The sequence below is a fragment of the Larimichthys crocea genome, chromosome I (assembly GCF_000972845.2).
Source record: "Larimichthys crocea isolate SSNF chromosome I, L_crocea_2.0, whole genome shotgun sequence".
NCBI lineage: Eukaryota > Metazoa > Chordata > Actinopteri > Sciaenidae > Larimichthys > Larimichthys crocea.
The window spans coordinates 5,419,908-5,443,249 of record NC_040011.1 but is presented as its reverse complement, the minus strand read 5'-3'; the positions used below and the strand labels follow the sequence as shown (position 1 = coordinate 5,443,249).

At 38.9% G+C, this 23,342-nt stretch overlaps 1 protein-coding gene across 6 annotated transcripts in view; it reads right to left on the bottom strand.

Moving 5' to 3' along the window:
* gulp1a (GULP PTB domain containing engulfment adaptor 1a) overlaps nt 1–23,342 on the bottom strand; it is a 71,498-nt gene that overhangs the window by 45,756 nt on the left and 2,400 nt on the right. The gene's annotated exons all lie outside the window — the stretch shown is intronic.

The window sequence follows — 23,342 nt, the reverse complement described above, 5'->3', positions numbered from 1 at the left end:
ACTGTATTTTCAGCAAATATCGGCGATCATATTAGTTCTTTAAAAAAAGGAAAACACTCCCTTCTTGATTAAAGTGGTTGCACTCACTTGATAAATGAGGGCCAAAGTTTTCTATTAGGTGTTACCCCCTAGTATTGCATAGTTACTATGAGAATGCCTGAGGAGTGGAAAATTACTGAAAATGACATTCAGAGAGGGCAAAGTGTGTGCATTAATAAGGGGTGAGTGTAGCCTGGGAACCAGACGAATCTGCGAGCTCATGTATTATTTTTATTTTATCTACTCTGGCAGATGCATCTCGTCCCCCTCCTCCCGCTCAGACAGTTTTTCAGCCGATTGGTCGGGCCAATCACAACCATCTCTCTGATACAGGGCTGGTTTGAAACTATGACTATATAGAGCTATATAAGCCTGACCTTCTTGGCCACTGAGGCGTTTTCATAAAAGATTACTGATGTTTCTGTTCGTGTTCATATTCAGCTGACTGGACGGTATATTTCCCATTTCTATTTGTCTTCATTGCTTGGATTGGTTGTAGGTCTATATAATTATGTCCAGAGGCATTTTGGTCACCTAATCAGGAGTTTGCAGCTTTAGCAAAATTATAACTAACACTGAATGTTGATTTCCTAGCTGCAGCTGGACAATAAAGTTGCAAAAGTACGTTGCTACGTTGCAATATCGCTCTCATGCACTAAATAGTGGGCAAACATTAGGTTATCGAAGCATCTTTGGTGAACAAACATTACTTTGATACGTTAGGCGATATGGCAGACGGAGGCAGAGCTCATCAGTGAGGGATTAATCTGGGCACATGTTGGTGTTTGTGCATTTTGTCCATTTCATGCTTCCTGCCACTGTGTGAAACCATGTTAGTGGTTTTCACCCTGAGCTAACGTCTGCAATCATTAAGAATACAGCAAGCAGCTAATGAGCCAAAAACTAAGCAGGCACTGACAACTCCAACTCTGAGAAAGAAACCAGTCTGTGGCACACAAATTCATTTTACAGAAATGGCAATATCTGCACTCTACAGCCAAACCAAAGCTCAGGTAATGGAGTCAATAAGTAAAGCTCGTAGAGTAGCCGCTACATATGTGAATGCAGAACTGTTGCAACTCTTATGTAACAATAACAGTAGTAGTTATGTTTATGTGTTGGGTGGGCACAGAGATACTGGTATTAAAAAGATGCAGTTTAGTATTCATTTTTGATTCTTGAAAACTTTTCGTAACGGTGGTAACTCATAATTGAATCGAATCACAAAGCCAGTACAAGTCAAATACATCAGCAAAAATCTGATTTTGTCATCCACAAAAAGAAAAAGAGATTACTACCAGCAGTGGAAAGTTGCAGTTGTCCAGCAACGGCATAAAAAATGAGAAGCAAGATTACAAAAAAACTTGACTTTAATTCAAATTGAAAAGACTGAAACTACTTTTTATCATTTCTTGAAAATCAATATCATGCAAATCTCAAATAAAACTAAACTGACATGGTATGATTTCTACCACCTCTCTCCAGCTGAGGAATAATGCAGAATGGATTTTCTCTATTAGAAAATCTCACAGCATACATTACAGTGAATAATGTAGGAGAACAAACAACTGTCATTTTAATCTCCTTTCAAGCAATAAGTTAAGGTTTCAGAAATGAATTGTAGTTTTGCATAACAGATCTTAAGAAAACGGTGTTCGGGGTGATACTGTATGTGCACACATGTATTACATGGATGCTAATAATTCTATTATTAAATTTAGTTTTCATGCCATACAGGTTTTGCAGCCTTAAAAAAGGTTTACGCTGCATTACTTTTCCCTGTAATAACTGCCCGTCGGAAAAACGTGATATAAAATGACAAAGGATCACAGCATAATTTAGTTGAAATTAATTTATCTTGTTATTCTTCATTAGTGGAAGCCAGTCACCATCAAGATATCCTGGCAATGAGAAGCTTGAGATCCAGAGGACAGGGTCTGGTTGCTTATTATGAAGGAGGCAGGTCTACTGGATTAATCTTCTTATGGCATGAACTGACAGCTTGGCATAAAGTCCACTCCAAAACAAACTCAAAACAACAGGCTTTGATATCGTATTCCAAGTCAGGTTTACTTGTACGGTCCAATATTAAATATGACTCAAAGGGATTTACAACCCAAAACATAAACTCAGCTCAAGATGTGCAAGACAAGACCCAAAGTACCCAAAGTACAGACTTCAGACAGCTGCAGGAGACGAAGAAGGGAAAATGATTACTATTACTAAAAGGTCTAATACTATTGCAGCAAATCCAATACAAGACATATCTGTCCAAGATATCTGTTGTCTGGTGAAGGGGATGATGACCAATTCCATTACTGAAATCCATTCTTCACATTGCTCCAGGTCCAGGAAGGAGAGGTCGGCGGTTAGTTGAAGTGGACGGAGCACTTGTGGAGAATTTACTGTGTTTTAATGGATGAGGTCATGGTGGGCAGCACCCCATGTCCCATATCATAATTAACCCTCATTAAAAAATAAAGTTTCCCAAAGATCTTGAACCGTTTACTTTCCTCTGGGCTTCAAAGCATGAGTTCCCTGATAGCAAAAACACAATCATGTGAGCTGTAGCACAGATCCAGTACGAAACATGCTGAAAGTGGGAGATAAGAGACAGGGGACACACAGATAGCACCAGACTGGCTCCAACCCATCTTGTTCCTCCTGAGGGGGATGGCTCTGCCTGCACTGGGCAGATGTCAGGTTCTGTGTACAGAAGGTACAAGCTGACATCTATAAAACCTGCAGTGTTCTGACCTAAAACAAACTACAGACACATAAAATGCATCATCTTTGAAATATTTGAGAAAATAGGTTGCTCGAAATAACAAGCAGAGACTTTGCGACTCCGGGGATTTCTAAATAGCTCATCCTTCACGGTACATTTATGTTCGTACAGCATTAAATGACAATGGGGAAAGATTATGTATGTGTGGTTTAAAAAACACCACTGTGAACTGTACATTAGATCAGCTGCAGCTCTTGAGAAATCTTGTACTGGAGATTGAAACCTCATAATACGTCTAATTTTAACTTGAACTTTAACAGCTGACATCACTGATAATCCCAGTAATGTAAGTATTTTTTTACAACCCGGATCTTGTTTATTTGAAATTGAGCCATCATTCATGTTGACATTTGTGGATGATGATGTTCAGGAGCCTTAGAACATGGACAACAGATGAAATGTCCTTAGTGCTTGATTAAAAATGCAAATCTCCATCTGCGGATTGTATCATATAATTCAACTTTAAGCTTGTGAAAAGTCTTAGATGTACCTCCTTGTAAATCCCAGTTTTGATGTGGACAAGGTCATAAGAATGCAAAGAAAGCATGGAACTTTGAAAAACTACAAATCTGTGACAACTGAGCAAACTCCATCTGCTGCGGAAAATCATGTGATATGATCCGCCGCAGCGACTAAATTGACCTTGAGGTTTATTCCATACATTCTAAATTGATGACACTAATATGCAGGCGTGTGTGCGCAGCAAGCATTTTACACGTATGGTAATTTTTTTGCACTTAAACACCTGCATGTACACCATATGAACTATATGAACCCTGCAGACATAGACTGCCAACAGGCATCCGTGTACCCAGATGTTCACAGCCGAATGCATAAACCGATATCCAATATGTGGTCAAGAGGTGACTCATGCATCAGAAACACACTATATATGTTAATTGCTTTTTCTTTTTCTTTTTTTTTTCTTAAATCACTGTGTTATGGTTTAAATAATTTGTTATTCAACCACATCACCATCCCGGCAATAGAGTTTTTGAGTGAAACGTTCCCAGAAATATTCAAAAATGAGATCCAGGAGGTAAACAACAAACAAACTATACTTTCATCGCCTGGTTTTTGAGCTGAGAGGCAGGCATCCTTCAGCATATAAACACAGGGGGAAGAAAACTCAATGTGGACATCTAATGAATAAAATAAGTTCCTAATAAATCTACTGAAAAGATGATAAATATGTAAGAAGTGCAAACACCCTCTATGCTGATCTTATAAACTGCATCTCAGAAGACCGGGAAATATTGCCAGCAATACACACAACACACGCACACAAAGAATTTAAGGCAGCCAAAGACTTGACTGCATCTCCTTTTCAGTGCTTTAAAGAAAAACTGAACTTTAATACAACTTTAATATACACCCTGACCCAGTTTAAACACTATCTGATATTCCATGTCAACTTCAGTCAAGCTAGGCTGAACTGTAATTCCATGTGAGCGAAGCTGAATTAATCAGGTTCTCTCCCCCCCAGTGTGAACACAAAGAACATTGGCTGACAAGCAAATCTAACAAGGGGATTTGTATTATTGATAAAACATTAGAAGCACATTGCCTCAATTTGGTATGAACACAGAAATGCTTCACATCTCTGCTTCTGCTGAGCCATGTTAACCATGTACAATAAACATTTTCACTTCAAAAGTGTGTAAGCGAGTTCTGCTGTGTTCTCATGAGGTTTGAGGGTTTCGACAGACAGCAAATACCCCTGACTGAGCATTACACTGAAAGCCGGTGGAGGCTTTTTTCCCTTTTTTTGTCATATGTGTTGATACTTATTCAAGCAGCTACCTGAGCGAGTCAAACCAACCCTACAAGGATTTTTAGTTATTCTCAGTGGCAGTGCTTCTGCAAAATGACCTTTACCACCTTGCCCATTTTCTTCTCAATAATAAAAAATCACTTTCAGAGTTTATACTTTTCTTTATTTTGTGTTTTTCTACCCTTTTCTGTTCATACCAACAGTTTACAGAGAGAAGGAAAACCTGAGTCATGGAGAAAATTCATTCCAACTGGCCAGTGGTGAAATTTAAGGCGTTCCCATCAAAACAAACGAAATCATGACCTCACCCATTAAGATTTGTCATTTGCTGGTTTGTTGGTGTTTTGACTGTTTGCTCAGTGAGCTCAGTATACTTTGAGTTGTAATCATAATTTAACCACTAACCAACAATGGCTCATTAGTCTGATATCTTCAAGCCTGAACTTATCCATTGAGTATCTTGTAAATGACCTCCTTCATTGACAGACATACAGTAGCCCACACACTTTGTTGCTCTAAAAAAAAACATCACTTGACGTCCTCCTTTGGTCCCAGTGTAATTACCAGAATAGAGAGGGCTTTGTTTACTTGAACCTAATGTTTTGGTTGCACTTGCGGAAAAGACTGATGCTGTTTTTTTTTCTAAGGAGGACAATCTCACTTGTTGACAGCTGTAACCTGATTGGAAAAAACGAATCAGAGCCAATTAGAGCTTTGGGAATGGTTAAGAATGAGAATGTCAATGTATATACATACTGTATATAAATTGTGATAGATCAATGGCAGCAATTGTGAGGAAGATTGAAACAGCTAGAGTGAGATCAATTAGTTAAACCAATACAGTGTTCATATATGAATGGGTCCCAGGCCACTTTGTACTTGAAAAGTTGGGCCCGAGGTTATAAAGGTTAAGAACCCCCGGTGTAAAGACACTAGCTGAGACATTTCTGAGCCTGGGAAAGCCTTCTTTCGTTCTTGTCCAATCCTATCTTGTCCAATTCCTGTTCAAAAGACTGGCTGTGTGAATTGCATCCCTCTTTTCAGTGGATTCAGAGATAAAACATGCACATGCATTAATCTCTGGCAGATTTGATTAGTGTGATGTCCTTACCAATTGTCTCTTTCTCAGAAATCTAGCCGTCGAATTAGAGTGGCACAGACAGGTTTAACAAGAAGGGGGGGGGATCATCTGAGGATGTCAAACCTGGCCTTAGAACTCTGCATTTGGCTGCCAAGTCATTTTAGAGTTGATTACAAAATTGGCCTGATTGTCCAAAAAGCCCCTCGTGGCCTCGCACCACAACTCTGATCTCAGAAGTGAGTCAGATGATGAAGTAATAATCTTATTTGGTAATATACTTTGGATTAGCTGTGCATGTTCATTAATCCTGTAGACTTGCTCTAATGCTAACATAGTTTAAAAGCAAAACTAAACTTTGTGGTTTTAATTGTAACCAAAAACTGAGACTGTACTTTTCTCTGAAGTTGTATTTTCCTTGAAAAGGTATATTTGTATTTTTTGTATTTTCCTTTCCTTGAAACAACATTCTTTTCTACTGAATGGATTGAACAATACTTGACCTTTGAGACACTTAGAGAGATTTTGTCTTTAAGACAGACAGTCTAACACCAGCCTATTACCCTGAATGTCTCTTGGGGCACAGCGGGGGTTCTACTTTGGTCATCCCTGCTTCCTGAAACTCCTTCTAGCTCAGCTCATTACATTCCCTTACAGCACTCTTCTGCTCTCTTACAGTTTCTTGACTAGTTTCAATACAGATTCGTTTCATCACTATTGTTATATCTAATGGACTCCTATGGCGCAGGGAAACCAAGACAGTCAGGTTCCTTGGCTACTGAAAGATTTGATCAGTCCTCAAAACTGGAAGGAAACTCAGGGTTGGTGATGGCCAAGTGAAGACTCAGTGTCCACTAAAGGCAGCTACCTTCTGGGAAGAACTCAGGGTGAAATGTGATAAAACAGCCGACATCTTGAGGGTGGTGATATTCATTAAACCTAACAGAAGTGCTTCAACTCATTTCAGTGTGTATGTCAAAACAAAAGTGAAAAGTACACTTCAGCGACTTGAATCAGCACAGTGTCACATAGGGGCTAAGCTGTTTTTTTAACACTCAGAAGACTTTTACATTTACACTTACTGCCTCCTCTCGAGGTTCAACTGCCTTTTACTGAGAATGTTTAAACCTATTCTGGGAAAAGTGACCTTTTCATTCTGCTGACCTTTGTAAGCACCCAGAAGCTGTGACGTGTTGACAGCTGACTTCAGTTTTGATTTTAAAATTTGACAGCAATGCGTTAGACAATAGGCTTAATCTACTGTGATGGGGAATCATCAGTTTTCATTATCTTTATAGTCGACGTTGTAGGAGAGAGTAGTGTAAAGTGTGCCACTCTAAAGATAGATGACAATGGGAAACTATGCTGTGCAAGTCCAATACTGTAAAATACAAAGGCAACACAAGAAAAAAACATTTATTTCACATATTCAGCAGTTAAAGGCCCCATGAAGTCGCGTTTAGGTGTTTTTATTAAATATGTCTGGCACTACATGCCCAACACAACTAATTTTTTATGATTTTTTATATTTTCGGAGGTTGTGTTCGGTCCTCAGACCGACAGTGTTCACTAGAAGGTAGATACTAACAGTAGATCATAGCGCTACCTGCAATGCATAGTGATGGGGCTGTAACACAAACTCAGCACTAGTGTCTTCTGCAAACGCCAATCGATATCTGTGACAAGTCCTGTCCTATCTGTCCATTTTTACAGAAAACACATTTGTAGATGCAAATAACAGTTCGCATTCCGTTTAAATGGGGATTTTAAGAGCCTTTCAGGCATGTGTGTGCTATACAAAGTAAAACATAAGTCACATTTCCTGCAAATACAAAATATATCATAGGCTAAATTATTCTAAAATATAAAAACACCATAAAGGCTTCCATTATCTCCTTCCACCTGGGGGATGTTTCAGGCTATAACGTGACATTAGCAAACATTAAAGCAATAGAGTGCTTTGCCTGGTCAACTCTGTGATTTTCTTTACATTATATTTAGGCTACATGTAGCTCAGTTCTCCCTCAACCCTGCCTGCAGGTTCAACATTTGAGTCACTTTCTCTATTCTATAGACCGGGCGCTGAACGCTAATTACACATTGACTGAGTGATAGAACTTTGCGTCGCTGTGACACTGTTGCTGTACGTTCAAGGTGCATAAAAAGGGGTTAGCTACAATTAAGCTGTCTAGCACCCTGACATGATTTTAATTATGCAGCTGAGAAGTTCATATTATCAGCCTGAGTATATTTGGGCCCTACATGATAGTCTCATGAACTGAACTTTACTGGAGTGGATTCCACTCACACACAAAGTAAGACAGACCTGGTGCCAACTTTAAAAGTTCAATGCATGTATGGGCCAGTGGCCAAAACAATCTGCCAAGGGGCTGTCCTTCTCTGTCAATGTAGAGAGTAGCTGTGACAGGAAATAGCCTTGAGGGTAACTAAGCAAGCGAAACACATCTTCAGACTTCTACCAGCTCATCTTGATTTAGCAGTTCAGCTGAAAGGTCAGGATTCCACAGCTCTTGCGCGGAGCTCAAAACTCCCTGTGGGGCAGAGTAAGAGCACCTACACCAAGTGAAAATGGTTCCTCCAGTGCTGAATGAGTATTAAGCTCCCACTTGGAAAGAAACTGTTATCTCTGGCACATATATTGTATCCTGTGTGTAAGAGCATTCAGCATTTTGTAAGTGGTCCAACCATAATTATGATACACAGTATTTATCACACTCCAGATAACCTTGTCACAGTCTATAAAGGACAGCTGTCTGACTAACAGTTTAAGTGAATGAAAAGTAAAATTATATATATATATTTGTGTCCTTGTACTGAATGTAAGCTCCCTACTGAACCTTTTAGGTGAGCATCTGTTTAAATGTGCTTCTCAATGTCATAATAGAACGTTCAACAATAAAAGCATCAACATATTCCTGTTTTATGGCATAAGAGAGAAGTCATTTGGAATACATCTCCCTCACGTTTTCATAAAGGAGGTCTGCATTTCATTAGGAGAGACACTTAAAGTTGGTGGTGGGCAGATGATACAAAAATCTGAATGTGTTTGTGTAAAATAATTAGTGTTTGTGATTACAGTTGTAATGGGTCATAGAGCTGTGCTTTTTGACAGAGCTGCTATAATTCATGTTTATCACTCGTCATTTGCCAAAATGAATCAACCCACTAGAATAAAGAAATGACATGTAACAGGGGGGGCTCTCTTCCATGAGGATGGTGCCTACTGAATCAATGCAAAGCTCTACTGTGGAATAAGTTTCAGGTCACTACACTTCACTGCCTTCACTGTAAACGTGGTTACCATCAGGCTGAATGAGGTACAGATTTGCCAGCTCATGGCTCCTGAAGAAAGACAAGACACAAGCCAACGATCATGGACTGGATTTTCCACATTTCCACACTAAAAGTGTCAGAACTGACCAGAGCCTCAAAGAAATGGCCATCATTTGTCCGAATGTGTGGGCAGTTGTTCAGGGGGATGTTCAGGAAACTATACTTCTTGAGGTGGGTTTTGTCTTTTTTTTTTACGTTTTTTCTGTGTCAAAAAAGTCAAAACTTTTCCGATGTGTTCTTTTGAGTTTTTCAGCGGTTCAGGTTCAATGCCGGTCTTTTAAATTACATCGTCTTCTGGCACCCTCCTCTTCTGGTTTTCTGACAGGAGAAGCGGCACCACCTACTGCTTATCTCATGAACCAACTCCTAATAATTGCATAATGGCAGGGGATGGAAACAAGCATTCATTCATATTTTCTTTTTCATTTCCGAATTACTCGGAATTCTGTTTAAATCTCCAATACATTTGGATGGCTCTATGCTTATGTTGCGATGCATCATCGCTATATTATATAAGTCAACATCTTTCAGGATATAAATCTAACTTAAACAATTGTGATGATCAACATAGTTTATAAATGCTAGACAATTCAAAATAAAAGAAAGGGCTTTTGACACACAAATCTAGCTCCCTTGGTTTTTATTTTTGTACAAGGTTCTGGAAGATTTGGGCAATCACTCATCATTTTGAGAGGGCTGATGTTCTCCTTCAAATAATGCCATGTGGGTGATTTTCATCAATATTTAATTGCTTGAAATATTTCCTGACAAAGAAATTCAGCAGCTCATTAATGAAAATGGCTTTCTGAATATAAAACCACGACTGCAGAGAAGCACTTCCCAGACATAATACATTGTTTAGGAAGGAGTAGTTTAGGTATAAAACAAGCTCACTTCTATTCAGGATTTTTGCCAAAGTGCATTATGAGCAAACCACAAATGTAATGATAACTGCATTTAACACGTATTTACGATACTGCATGCCACATCAGAAATGATGGACTTTAACCAAATAATCTGTAATCCATTTAACAGAATGTTTTGTGAAATGGGGGTTAGGTGGATTCAATTTTAATAGTTTGTAAGACATGAATTTTAAATCAGCCACCCAGAAGTATTCCAAGCCATTATCATAAGCAACAAACCACAGCAACAAACAAAACAAAGCCATCTGTGCAAACAAACACAACATGAGGCCTGCCACGATCAAAGTGGTTATTTGGAGGTAGCTTTATCAAGAGACCTTTCCTAGCCAGCGCCTCTTCTTTTAGCTAAGGAAATAAATGGTTCTGGGCCACGTAAACATCAATATTGGATATTCCTGACTGTCTGCGATTGTGTAAAGTGTTTTATTTTCTGCACTTAATTAAGACATCATGAATAGCAGAGCGGTTTAGAGGCCAGAGAAGGTACACTTTGTATTTCACATCAAAGTGGTAGCTAAAGAAAAGAAGCATTTCCATTCAGCTTGAGAAGATCAAGGTTGTGATCTTTAGATAATACAGAAATACACATTCATTTCTTGTTTCACATAATGTGTGCATTACGTCCAGTGCAATTCATGCTGTATCTGTCACCATATTAGCATACCGGTATGATGCCAACAGTGACAGTGATGTTAGAAATGGCAAGAGCAGCTCATTAATTCATAGGAAAGAATGGGGGAAGCCTAGGCTGAGCTTGTTGACTCGGCGGTTGGGTGGCACACAGGCAAAGTGATTAGCATCCATCACTGTCGGTTCCTCTCAGACAGCCAGAGGGTTGAGACAGATGAAGAAGAGACAATCAGGGGTGAAACAGCAAAGCACGGCAGGCGAAAGAAGCCTGGGAGGGAAGAGGATACGAGCCTGGTCCAAAGTTGGGACATGATACTTTTAAAAGGTCATGATGAAGATGGGGGGAAAAAAATGTCTGCTTTGTGAATATGACAGAAGTCTGAATACCCATTGTTTGTGTCAAGGACAGCGAGAGAAGGTGTATAGCTAAAACCTGGGTAGTACGCTACAGGGAGAATTTTAATGGATGCCTATTATGAGAACCTCTCAAAGATGAACATCAGGCTGGAGGGCATTCCCACATCTTAACACTGGCTGCAATGCTTCTTAAAGACAGACAAACAACAGCATGGTCAGCAGAGATATCAAAAAATATGCCAGTGGAAATTTGGGGTATTTACACTGCAGAGCATGACCATTCGCTTATGTTTTGTTTGCCAAGTAGTGGCACCCCTTTTATCACACTAGTGTGACTAAAGATCTCAGCTAAATGCCTGAAATTTCTGACTCCTAATTTTCCCCATGATGACAGAAGTTTCAAAGCGTGTTTTGAGTTTCTAAAGTGATTAAATACTGGGCTGTTATTGGTAAATGACTGCCTATTATAAGACAAAAGCTGTGGGAGCATCATTTGTTATGTTTTTGTTTTGTTTTTTTTGTATTCCCTGACACAGACTACTCTGCCCGGAATTCAAAGTCAGTGTCGGCCAGCATAAAAATCCTACAATATGTTTGCTCTGACAAAAGCAGTTTCAGAATCAAATTATCTTCATGCTTTGTGCAGTCTTATTTGCTACCTTGCATTCCTTTTGTTGTAACCTTGAGGACAGAGGACAAACTGCGCACACCTCTGATTAAAACTCAAACCAGTTGACATAAAGGCAGAGGTAATCTCCAAATGAACTACTTCATACGTGTTTGTCTGGTCTCGTCTGAAGGCAAACCTCAATGAACGACACATGATCATTTAAAAAGGTTAAAAATGAGAAATAATAAAGGACATTTTCTCACATTTTATGCACATGTACATACACAAAAAGTTACTTAAATTATGTTATTATCGTGTGAGGGGAACTAATTATTGGATATTTGATTCTGTGAATCTTCGCATACAGCCCTCCCAATCCCAATGTCAGAGAAATGTGGGACTTGAAGGAGGTTTCAGATGCTGTTCAAACATCCAGCAAGCACTCCCTCTGAGCATACTGATGCCTTTACCCATCTGGACAGCTGCAGGCTGAGAGGACCCATCTCTTTCATAAAATCAGGTCGGGTTTTGTTTATTTATGAAGATGACTCAATTTATTTTTAACTTTTTTTTCACTTAAACATGCTATAACAAATCCCGACCGACTTTACTTTTTAGTTTGAGTTGAATTTGATGAGTACTAAGGTGGACAAGAGAAGAAGAGAAGAGTGTGAGGGAGGAAAAATACATAATTGAATCGCAAATTTCATTTTATAATTCTTTTTGGAGAATGGTCTTAGCTGATGTGGCACTGGGCCACTCTATCCAGCCAAGCTCGCATCAACAGCCTCTGAAGAGTCACTCTCCAGGTCTGTATCTGAGCTCGGGCACAACGAGGTAACCCAGACTGTTGTTAGTGCAGCAATTACACAGTAGATTTCTTCACTGGCCTCGTTTTTTGGCCATACTGCCAGACAAGCTTTCTAAGCAAACCATCAACCAAGCTGGTATGATGGATACAGCAAAGAAACAACTGACAAGAGACTGGAAATGAGCTCTGGTTAAATCAGGGAATGTTGATGTCTTTTGAGATCCGTGGGGAATTAAAATGGGCTTACTGACGCACTGCCATAAATTAGGAGTTATGTTGTCTGTCATCCTAAAAAGGACACAAAATTCATTTGTCTAACAATGTAGATATAGCATGTTACTCTGGCTGAATCTCATATTAGCTGTGCTCTATAGATGGAACAGGTTGAGGGGACTCTTGTTAGACAGTTAGAGGGTCGATCTGATTTGTATACGCGAATGTAAAACTAACTGTAATGTATTTGATTGCATTTTTGATGTGAGATACATTGCCAGAAACAAGGAAACAAGAGTCAACAAGGTCATGTTGTTTTATTTTGACACTTTTCTGTTTTCAGACTGGTTATATTGATGTATTAATACCGTATATTGTACTGTTAGAAAGTTCACCTCTATAAAAACACAAGGCGGTAGTTTGCTGCTGACAGAACATCGTCAAAAATGTTCAGAACAGAACCTTTCTTTTTTTTTTTTTACATGTAATGATAAAGGTGTCACTACACACTAACAAACCTAAAATATCACCCAACTCTGCAGTTTCCCTCAGCTCAACAGAGCTTTCAAATGTCTTTCAGCTCATTCTTTTAGTTTTATGGCCTAGAACTTTACTGTTTTGGCTCACTCTCACTGCTTTCATCAGTGTCATTTCCATCGACAGCAGACAGCTTGTTTTTCAGCAAAAAAAAAGCCCTAAAAACTCAATGAACACTACCTGCCCAGCAGCAAACAACAGAAAAACAAAGTTGCCAACTAACTGGTGACCATAGTGGAGTGTTTGTTTTAATCAACCAGATATTAGATCTCAAAGAAGAGTGAAATAAGACCGGAGCCAAACACAAGACCAAATGAATGCTTATCTTGTCTTTGTCTGTTAGGTGTGGAAATGTTGAAAAGTTCAAGAAAAGAGTAGCGTGAGATTGTTTCTGCTGCCACCAAGTGACCAAAAAATTACTACAGGTTGAAAGATATCATCATATCATCACTTCTGTAAATGTTGTTCAGTGGTGTTCATCAATCACCAAAGAAGTAGTGAAATGTGAAACTACCATCATTTTAAGAAACCAAAGAGAAATGGTTTGCAGAACTGACTTTTTGCCAACAAAGCGTTGGTAATCAAATTTAGGATATATACTTTCTTAGGCTACTGTCATCTTGTTAAGGTTGGCCAAATGTAGATCAACAGAAGCTTTAACATCTTGTTAAGGTTGGCCAAATGTAGATCAACAGAAGCTTTAACTAACACAAAACAAATGGCTAAAACATGTGAAAGACACTTTTGCTATTTCCCTCCAGCAGCAGGTAGTTATGGCACTAATTTGGAACAACTGCAAGTTAAATAATAAATATATATCTATACTATATATATTATATATATATATAGATATATTATAACTAAATTACTATATAATTACTGCTTTAAAACAAATTACTGTTGTGGCAACAAAAGATACAAACCAGAAGACTTAAGACTGATACTCTGAAGATCTATTATTTCACTGCATGCAAAGAAAACCTTGAACGATGAAAAATAATTCTTTGCTTTTTTTGTAATCAAACCAGAATAACGTTTGTAAGTGACTAATCCAAGACAGCCAAGTGTATGTCAGAGTCATAAAGAAAATGGTTTATGCTGGAGTCAACTTAGAGCACAAACAACAGTAATAGAACAACACTGAAATCCTGACTGTGTGCACAGGGAGGCGGCATTGTAATGAGCCCAAATAAATCTAATTAGTTTTAATGTGAATGATCTTTATGGAGGAAGCTTCCAGGCTGATAGTGTAGAAGAAAATAAATAATGTAATTGAGAAGGCTAAGTATTGACTTCAGACTGCAGCCTTGGCAAAACATCTACCACGCATAAATAGCCATGCACGCCTGTGAGGATGAGATATGCAGCCTAGTCAGAGAATGAAGAGAGAAATCAGCATCCCAACTAAAGTACTAAACAATACTAATAAAACACATAACTCCTGCCAATTCATTACCAGAAGGAGGATAGTGCAGTCATGTTGTCTCAGGCAGATAGAAAAATGCCATCTGCAAAGCACGGAGGCCTGCCCATTGAAGTTAATGGTACTCATCAAGAAATAAAAGAGCCATAAAAAGCGGTCTGTTTTTGCCCACAACGGGATGACTTCTTGAATTAACTGGGGACATCTTGGATGGGTGGATGCCAGTAATTTCTTGGGAGGTGTTGGATCAAGTCGACATGCGTTCTAAAGCCTCAGCCAAATTGGAACACCAATGGTGACAGTGTTAGCCTGTCTCCCTGTCTGATTTGCTCAGAGCCAATGCCGTTTGTCAGCTCCTTAAATACTCTACACGGCCTGTGATGGTAGGATAAAATGTTGTTATCTGAAGCCTTCATCTGTACTGTGCTTTTCAGTAATGTGACTAAAGAAGATGCAGATGTAGGGCAGATTTAGGGGCTCTGATATGCCAGATTTATTTATGGCTGGGATACCCACACTTTGTGCCCAAATGTTCCTTCAAAAAACAGAAATGTCACAGTAGAATGTTTGCATAAATACATTATGTGCCTATCACCTACAGCTCGTCATCTACCAAGTGCTGCAGCATCTTCCTTTCTATTCTAAGTATACTATTTATCCACTAACAACAAAAAAAGGGAAAAAAAAAATGAACAGAAAATGTATACACATAAGTCTGGGACCACTAGTCAAGATACTTCTATTTTCCAATGTAATTGTAGTTTTTTGTTTGTTTTTTTTCATTACAAATGATATTTTCAGCTTAACTACTAAGTGAAAAGTTGAATTTTTCAATGTACAAATGTACATGAATTTCAGAATCTCTTATTATTTGGTGTGCCCATCTTTTGCTTTACAGGATGTGCTTGAGCGGGTATGGACTCCAGGTGGGCCATGTTATCGCGACATGATCTGACAATGTCCCAAAGAGCTTCTTGTGATGTTCCAGAACGCTTGTTTTTCTCAGCCTTCAAGTACCCCCATATGTTCGACTGGGTTGAGGTCAGGTGACTAGAGGAAAGTCCATGACAGTCAAGAAAGTCTTGATGTGTGTTTGGGGTCTCTATCCTGCTTCAGTATGAATAATTCTCCGCAAAGATGCAAACCAAAGAATGTAGCATGTTTCTGAAGAATGCAGTGCTCCAGACTTGAATATTCCCACCAACATGTTTTACTGGGGATTTGATATACTGCATCATTCTCCCCCCTATTCATCTCCTTATATACTCCCTAATTTTACATACATCTCAGTGAATCATATTTTCTTCCAGTTATCCAGCGAAATGCTGGTATTTCTTAGTCCACTGTCTCGGTGTGGCCTTGCTTCCCCTCCTGAGAAGTGGACCTGTTGATATGTGCATTCTTTATTAAGAAAATTCTGTATCTTTGATGAAGTTGCTCTCAGGGAACTAAACTTCATGTATTGGTCTTATGATAGTGTGGTCACTTCTGGTCTGCCTGATTGTCTTTTGGATATAACTGATCCAGTTTCTGCAAAGTGTCTTAGAGTTCCATGCACTGCTCCCCTAGAAAGCTTTAGTCTAGCCATGATTTGATCCTGAGAAAGCCACTCATTGCTTTGAAAAACAATTTGACTTATGATACTTGAGCTTATTTTCTAAATCCAAGTTTATGTGGAAATATTAGAAATGTGGACTCTTGGAACCCACTATATGATATTTTTGTGCTGCAGATTCTTGGTATTTTTTATCCAACATCACTGAAAAATACCATTGTTTCTGTGATAAGCTACTGGCACTTAATAGTGGCCATGTCCATGTGCCAGTTAGGGTCTACCTTTCACATGAAAAGCGGCAGGAAGTGTCTGGTTCACATTGCAGCTTAATAGCAACAGACTTTGTTACAGTTCCAATAGCACGGCAAAGGAATACAGACAACAGTGAAGCCGCTGTGTCTTAGACGGAGGTGAGAACAGAAACACAAGAGTGGAACACAGCAATTCCTTTGTTAAAAGCTGAACATAGTCTGCAGTCATGTGCTTTTTCTCTAGTTGCCTGATTACCACATGTTGAGCAAATCAAAGTGAAGACACAGCTGGGTTAAGGGCAAAGACTGTCTTAGCTTGTCACAGCTTCTGTGCAAAATGGCAATTTCGGGAGTGAGCAATACCTCCTGCTGTACGATTACAATACAGTCTTCAAATAGATTCAGGACTGAATGGATAGGTAGCGAGCAGGTAAGTAGTGAGTGCTGTTAAATTATGCATAATATAATATTTAAATAGTGTAACAGTACTTTTGCTAGAGTACTCTTTTCGTCTCTGGTGTTATATCCCATACTAAAGTCATGCAAGTAATGGGAATGGGCAACTGGTAACGGCTCTACTGCCCATTACTGTGTGTATGCTGAGTAGGACATTCATGACTACTCTCAAAGTAGTGGACTCTTAAACACATTTCAAATGCCACAATGATGCGCAATGTCAACTTGTGATTTTGATAGTCGACTATTCTGTGATAACTGTCTGGATATGGGTAGGACGTTATCTTAGTTATCATAGTGCAGCCCTTTTGGTTCAATTGGTTTCAATCACTTACTCGGCTGTGCATTTTCTTTTAAACAGCAAAATAGTTTTCTTTGAATGTTCGAGCAAAGTGAAAGAGTGAAGTTTGTGTATGTGCTGAGTTTATTCATGCGCTGCAATACGAGTCAAATAAGCTGCTACAGGGTCTTGATCATGGACAGAGCTGCAGGAATACAAATTTACTCTTAAGCAAACAATATGCATGGCCCTGTAGTGAGTTTAATTTGTTGTTGTTGTGGAAAGTTGTTAAAGGTCATGTCCTGCGAACATGTAGAGAAGCTTGCTTTTCAAGATAAGGACCAAGGTATGAGGAATGAAGCACAACTGCAAACACATTTAGCATTCAGTCCACACATATGCTGGGTCTAGCTATAGTAACTATTACAAATGTTGGTAGCTATGAGCACTAATTGTGAGAGGACATGTTTCTCATCCTATTAGCTTACATCTCTGATCTTATCTTATCTCATCTACAATGGCATCAGCGCATTCATTAAGAAATTACATTGCAGAGAGACTTTCATTAATCAGAATGCACTATGACAAGCAATCCTCATTGACATTCAGCTGTGGCCCACCATTCAATGACACAACAACATGGTCACAGGTTCACCTTACTAAATTTAAACACTGGGTCAACAAAGACGCACATTCCTACAAACAAAACAGTGGAACAGCACACTGTTAATACAAGAAATGAGTAGCTGAACATCTGCAAATGTATAACCAATTTCAGGTTTCCTTTTTAGCCTTACAAATTCCATACACCGGATACCGACAAAGAACGGGAAGAAAGTATAACAGAGAGACAGAAAGAGCACACAACATGCAGCACTGCACACAACCCAGGAGATGTAGACCACATTAAATCAAATCAGTGGATGTGATTTGCCTCAAATCAGAGAAACTCCAAAGTCACAGTTTGAAAGCAATAACATAATGAGGCTGATGGAAGAAAATGAGCAGACGAGCTGATGAGAAGAAAGCTTCCATCATTGGCTTCCCTCGTCTCAGTTGTGATTTACTCACAAGATCAATCTGACCTATCCCAGAGACAGTGAAAGACATTTTATCCAAATGTCAATGTAGAACAGATGGTGATGAATACAAAAGCACCTTTTCGTATTCATTCACCTTTTTCTGTCTGCCTTACTAACTAATGTCTAAAGAGCTATGCAAGATTATAGACATTGACTCATGTTGTACGGTGACTCAAGAGAACTGTGCAAATTACTTTCAAATGCCAGATTCACACTAGCTGAAACAATGAGACAGTAAATTGATTGTGAGAAAATCAATCTTAATCAAGTAATCCTGTCAAGGCACCTTTTTTTTAAGCAAAAGAAACAAACATTCATTTGTTTTTGTTGTTTTTTTTAGTTAGGGGCTGCTAACAGAAAATATTAAATTGTATCTTTGGTTTCAGGAAAATAAATGTAAAGGAAATTCACAAATGATGGCATTTGTCTTCATTTTTGACTTTAAGAAATTATTTTCAGGCGGACACCATATAACAATACAAATTCATATCTGCATTGAGCTAATATTGGCTGATGTAGTGGCTGTTTACAATATTACCACATTAGCACTGCATACAGAAAGACTATACAAAACTGCACAATAATATTTACCAGCCTGTATTGTCCATTTGCATGGAAAAAAATGGATGGAAAATGATTTCTTGTGTCATTGAAATCAGTTTATAATATGGACGACCATATATTAAAGTTGCAGTGTGCACTGTAATCATGAATAGGATACTTTTAAATGAATATAAGTGTGCAAAACTCAATACAGCAACAGCTTCAATAAAATCTATAGGAAACAAATTAGTTCCCCATATTGCACACAGAAAGCTTAGATATCTGATCAATGGCAAAACAGATCTGCACTGACTGACCTATTGTTTTCAGTGGCACACTGCTACCTACCTCGATGTCAGCACTACCCTTGGCAATTCAGTTTGCTACCCAGCATATTTCAGCTTTGACCATATTTGCAGCTGACCTTTCAAAGTACTACCAATGTCACTGATGCTATGCACTGCATAAGCAGGCACTGTGAAGAAATCCATCAGACAATAACTCGAAAAACATATCGCAACCATGGGCGGGGAAGTACTGCATTAATGAGGAACTAAATACTGATCCAGTATGGACACCTTAAGGTAGGGAGTATTTTAGAGAAAAGGCCATTTCATGGTCTGTAATGTGGAATCCAAAGAGCAAGGCCAATAAGACGGTTCATTTATCTCACTGAAAGTTTTCATTAGGGCCAGCACCTTGTTTCATTCACTTATGTGGCAGATTTATTTACCCTTGACTTATTTGGTTTTTTAAGTGGAACAGGTCCAACTGCTGTAAACACTCTGTCCAGACAAGAAAATGTCTGTGACAGGCTTGTTTCATTTTGTATTTAGGTAAATTTTCTGCAGTCCTATTTTCTATTAGTGGACATAATTGTATTACAACAATCTCTACAAGCGTTGTATTGAGTTAACAAGCAGTGGTGAGATTACCAGTACCAACACCAGTTTTTAAAAGCAAAAGCAATTTCACTTCACATTGGTAGAGCCATCAGCGCCTTCCTTTGTCGCCACTGTGCCCGATGCCCATGACTACGTTTTTGACAGGCTGATTCTAAACTAATAGGACAACTCAATGATTGCACCTTCTGAAACTTTAAAACGTTAATTTTCTACACAATTAATAGATAACAGTGCAGTCCTAGAGGTACTGTCCGACATGACCAGTCAACTTCAACAGAGTTTCTTTCCAGTATTTTAAAATTGAGTGTTCCTGCGATCAGTTACTCTACATTTTACTCTACTCTTTACTCACACTCTACATCGGAAAACTAGAGTAGGAAAGTGCAACAAAACAATTAAGAGCAATTAAAAAGTAGGTAATTAAATTAAAGTTATTAAAAGGGTGGAATGGAGGATGATCATGATGTATTATAGAGCCACGGGAGCAATAGAGAGCTTTAAAACTCTTTTGCAGAGTTGAGTGACTTTTTTTCAAATGTTATTTCCATCAAACTTAAAAATATGTTCATAGACACAGGGATTATGTTTTAGGGTTGTCTCTTTGTCAATGACCCATGCAGGATTTCAAACTAAATGTGAGGTCAATAAACACAAGTATTTAGTACTTTATACAGCTATAACTGCACAGTGCATAGTAGGTTTCATTGAAATAGCATTGAAACAGTTGTCCAATAATGATTCATACACATTTTTCCACCACCATACATTACTACACTACCTTTTTGGTTTGCTGTGTGAGTTTTTTAAAATGATTTATGCTGAAAAAATTGCCACAGAAGTGTTATTTTCAGCTTGAGCATCAAAGCAATGAATGTAAAATATACCTTTTCAAGTGCCCGGGACTAGTTATATTAATTTATTTTCCCTTCTTGTGCCTCTTAACAGCCAGCTTCCAAAATGACACATCACATAAACAACAAAGAGGATCCATTAACACTGGAAAGGAGCCTCCATTTGTCGAAACAATAACAGTCTCCTCTAAGAAAAAGCAAGACAATAGAAATTGGGACACGTACATGGAAAACAGTAACATGCATAGACCCACGGCTCCCTCAGCTGTCTCGTTTCCAAAAGCCCATGATTAATTAAGATGTATAATAAATGCTGAGAGGATTATTTCAATGATAGAGATGGTGAGATAGAAGGCATTGACATTTGTGGGAGTCAACACCTTAACCCAGCAAGACTAAAATATCAATTATCTTGACTTAGGGAAGTCACTGGTGTGGTTTTAGCCTATAAGACAGATTTAGTTTTGACACAGACATGATTATGATAAGAAAATTGAGCCAATAATAAGCAGCCGTGTAATCTTCCTGCTCAATTTTGATTCCAGAGGTAACAGCTGCAATGGTCACAGTGGATGAAAAGCTGTTTGATATTTCCGACTGAGTAGGACACTGAAGTCACTTCAGCTTTCCAGCAATCTGACAACAAACAGCTCTGGGTGGAAAGATGAACTTGTTGAAATAGAGTTTTTTGGTGACAATGAAGAACGGAGAGCATGGGCTGCTAGTAATGATGTTATCAGTCACTGTGCGATCATGGACTGATAGATGGAGTGTCTGCTGAACCCTCTGAAGGCAGGCACTGACTGGTAAACATGGGTCCTGTCAACATTACGCCTGCAACCCCCTGATTTTTAACAACCTACGTGCTGTGATGTAGTCATTTCACCATTGTCGTCAATCAATTTGTGAATTTCATTACCGTAATCAGAATCAATCAATCTGATGGACGAACATTGCAGGGATGGGAATCAAGGATCAGTAGCAGTTAAGAATCAGTTCCAAATTGTGCAATCCATGCCTTCAAGCTTATACATTTCGATACTGTTTTTTTTGACAGCTGCTGAAAACTTGCAAGACACATCAGAGACGAAGAAACGGTCCAAAGCTTGGCTTCACTTCACAATTCTGTTCAGCGCACAAGAAGCTTTAAGCTTTAAGTCTTGAGGGATACAAACTTATATCTCAACAAATAATTAATAACACAACAAATTAGTGGCTTAACAGTACAAAGAAGTCCTGGTTCATAACCCAGTTTAAGAGTCCCAGTTGTGTACTGATGTATTTGCATTTCCCTAAAACAGTGGCACCAGCAACACCATCCATCCATCCATTATATCACTTAGGGTGGGATTGGAGCCTATCCCAGCTGACTTTGGGCATGAGGCGGGGTACACCCTGGACAAATCGCCAGCTGATTGCAGGGCATAGAGAGGCAAACAACCTCACATTCACACCTACGAGCAATTTATAGTCACCAGTTAACTTATTAAGTGCACGACTTTGGACTGTGGTAGGAAGCCGGAGTACCCAGAGAGACAGGGAACCCAAATTGTTCCCAAACAGCTGATTTGAATAGATTTCACAAGTTTCCGGATGGAACTCATGATTGTGTACTTAGAATCTGCATCAGGGGCATCAGTCTACATACATACCTTGAAGTCTGCGTGCAGCCAGGTGCACCAGACTGTGACCCCTGCGACGGCTCAGCACGTATACATAAAAAGGTCTAGACCAAATCACATTTAACCAAAGTGCCTTGTACATCATCCGGGTCTGGTTACACAGGGTTTCCTGCAGTATTTTATGTTACGGTGGCTGTCGACGTGCCTATGAATAGCTTTTCTTGTAATGGTTATTGTGTGGACTAAGTTAGGCGTGTGGTCCCGTTTGGTTCCAGCTGATGAGGCGTTGCCACCTTTGTTATTTCTTCCTGGAGAGCTGGAGGATCCCGACTGAAGCGGCACCAGGTCCAACCTTCCAGTCCGCAGAATCCAATTTGTCAAACTAACTTATTTAAGTTTGAGCAGCCTGACAGTCGGCCCAGCTGTGTTTCATCTTAAGCTTGCCAATGTGCCTCTCAGTATTACACTTGTGAATTATACTGTGATTGTTAGTAATTGTACTAACTTGTTTTTGGCTGACGTACTTGTTCACTTCCTGGGGACTGGGCCAGGTCTCGTTGATTTTGCTGATTTGCACACACACAGATATTTTCTTTGTTTAGAAGCACTAGGTTTAGGGGTGCTTTTTCCTCTGTGTTCTTTGGTTATTAGATAAAAGTTAGATAGAGAGGTTTTTCTTTGCCTTTTTGGTTTCATTTAGGTAGTTAAGACTCTGATTTTGAAAAAGTACTCTCTTGGTTATATTTGTTTCTTTGGTTTGTACAGCATCTGCCTGACCTTGTAGTTCACCTTACTGCTTTCTGTTGAATTATTAATCCTAATTCCTGGCAATAAATAACTTTGTTTTACATTTTCCGTACACGCGTGGGGTCGTAACACACCTCAAATAAAGAGTGCTTCAGCAAGTGCCTGAAAAAAATAAACCTTTTAATATTAGTAAGTCCTCTGCTTTTAAATTTTTCAATTAAGCAAAAAATCATTAGCATATAATGGCCCAAATTAGTGTCTTGTTGACATTTATCACAAAATCAGACTGAATTATCGACTACTCTGCTGAAAATATTCGGCTTAAGCTTGACCAGACAGTCAAGGCCAGATATTTAATGAGCAAGGCTACTATTTGAACCGCTGTCTTGTACCTACACTGATGACAAGACGTGTCAGGATGTGTGAAGACGTGTCAGCTTAGCAGGCGATTGATTGTGTACAACCTCCTAACCTCTAATAAGTGACTTCCTGGTAGAGTTCCTACTACAT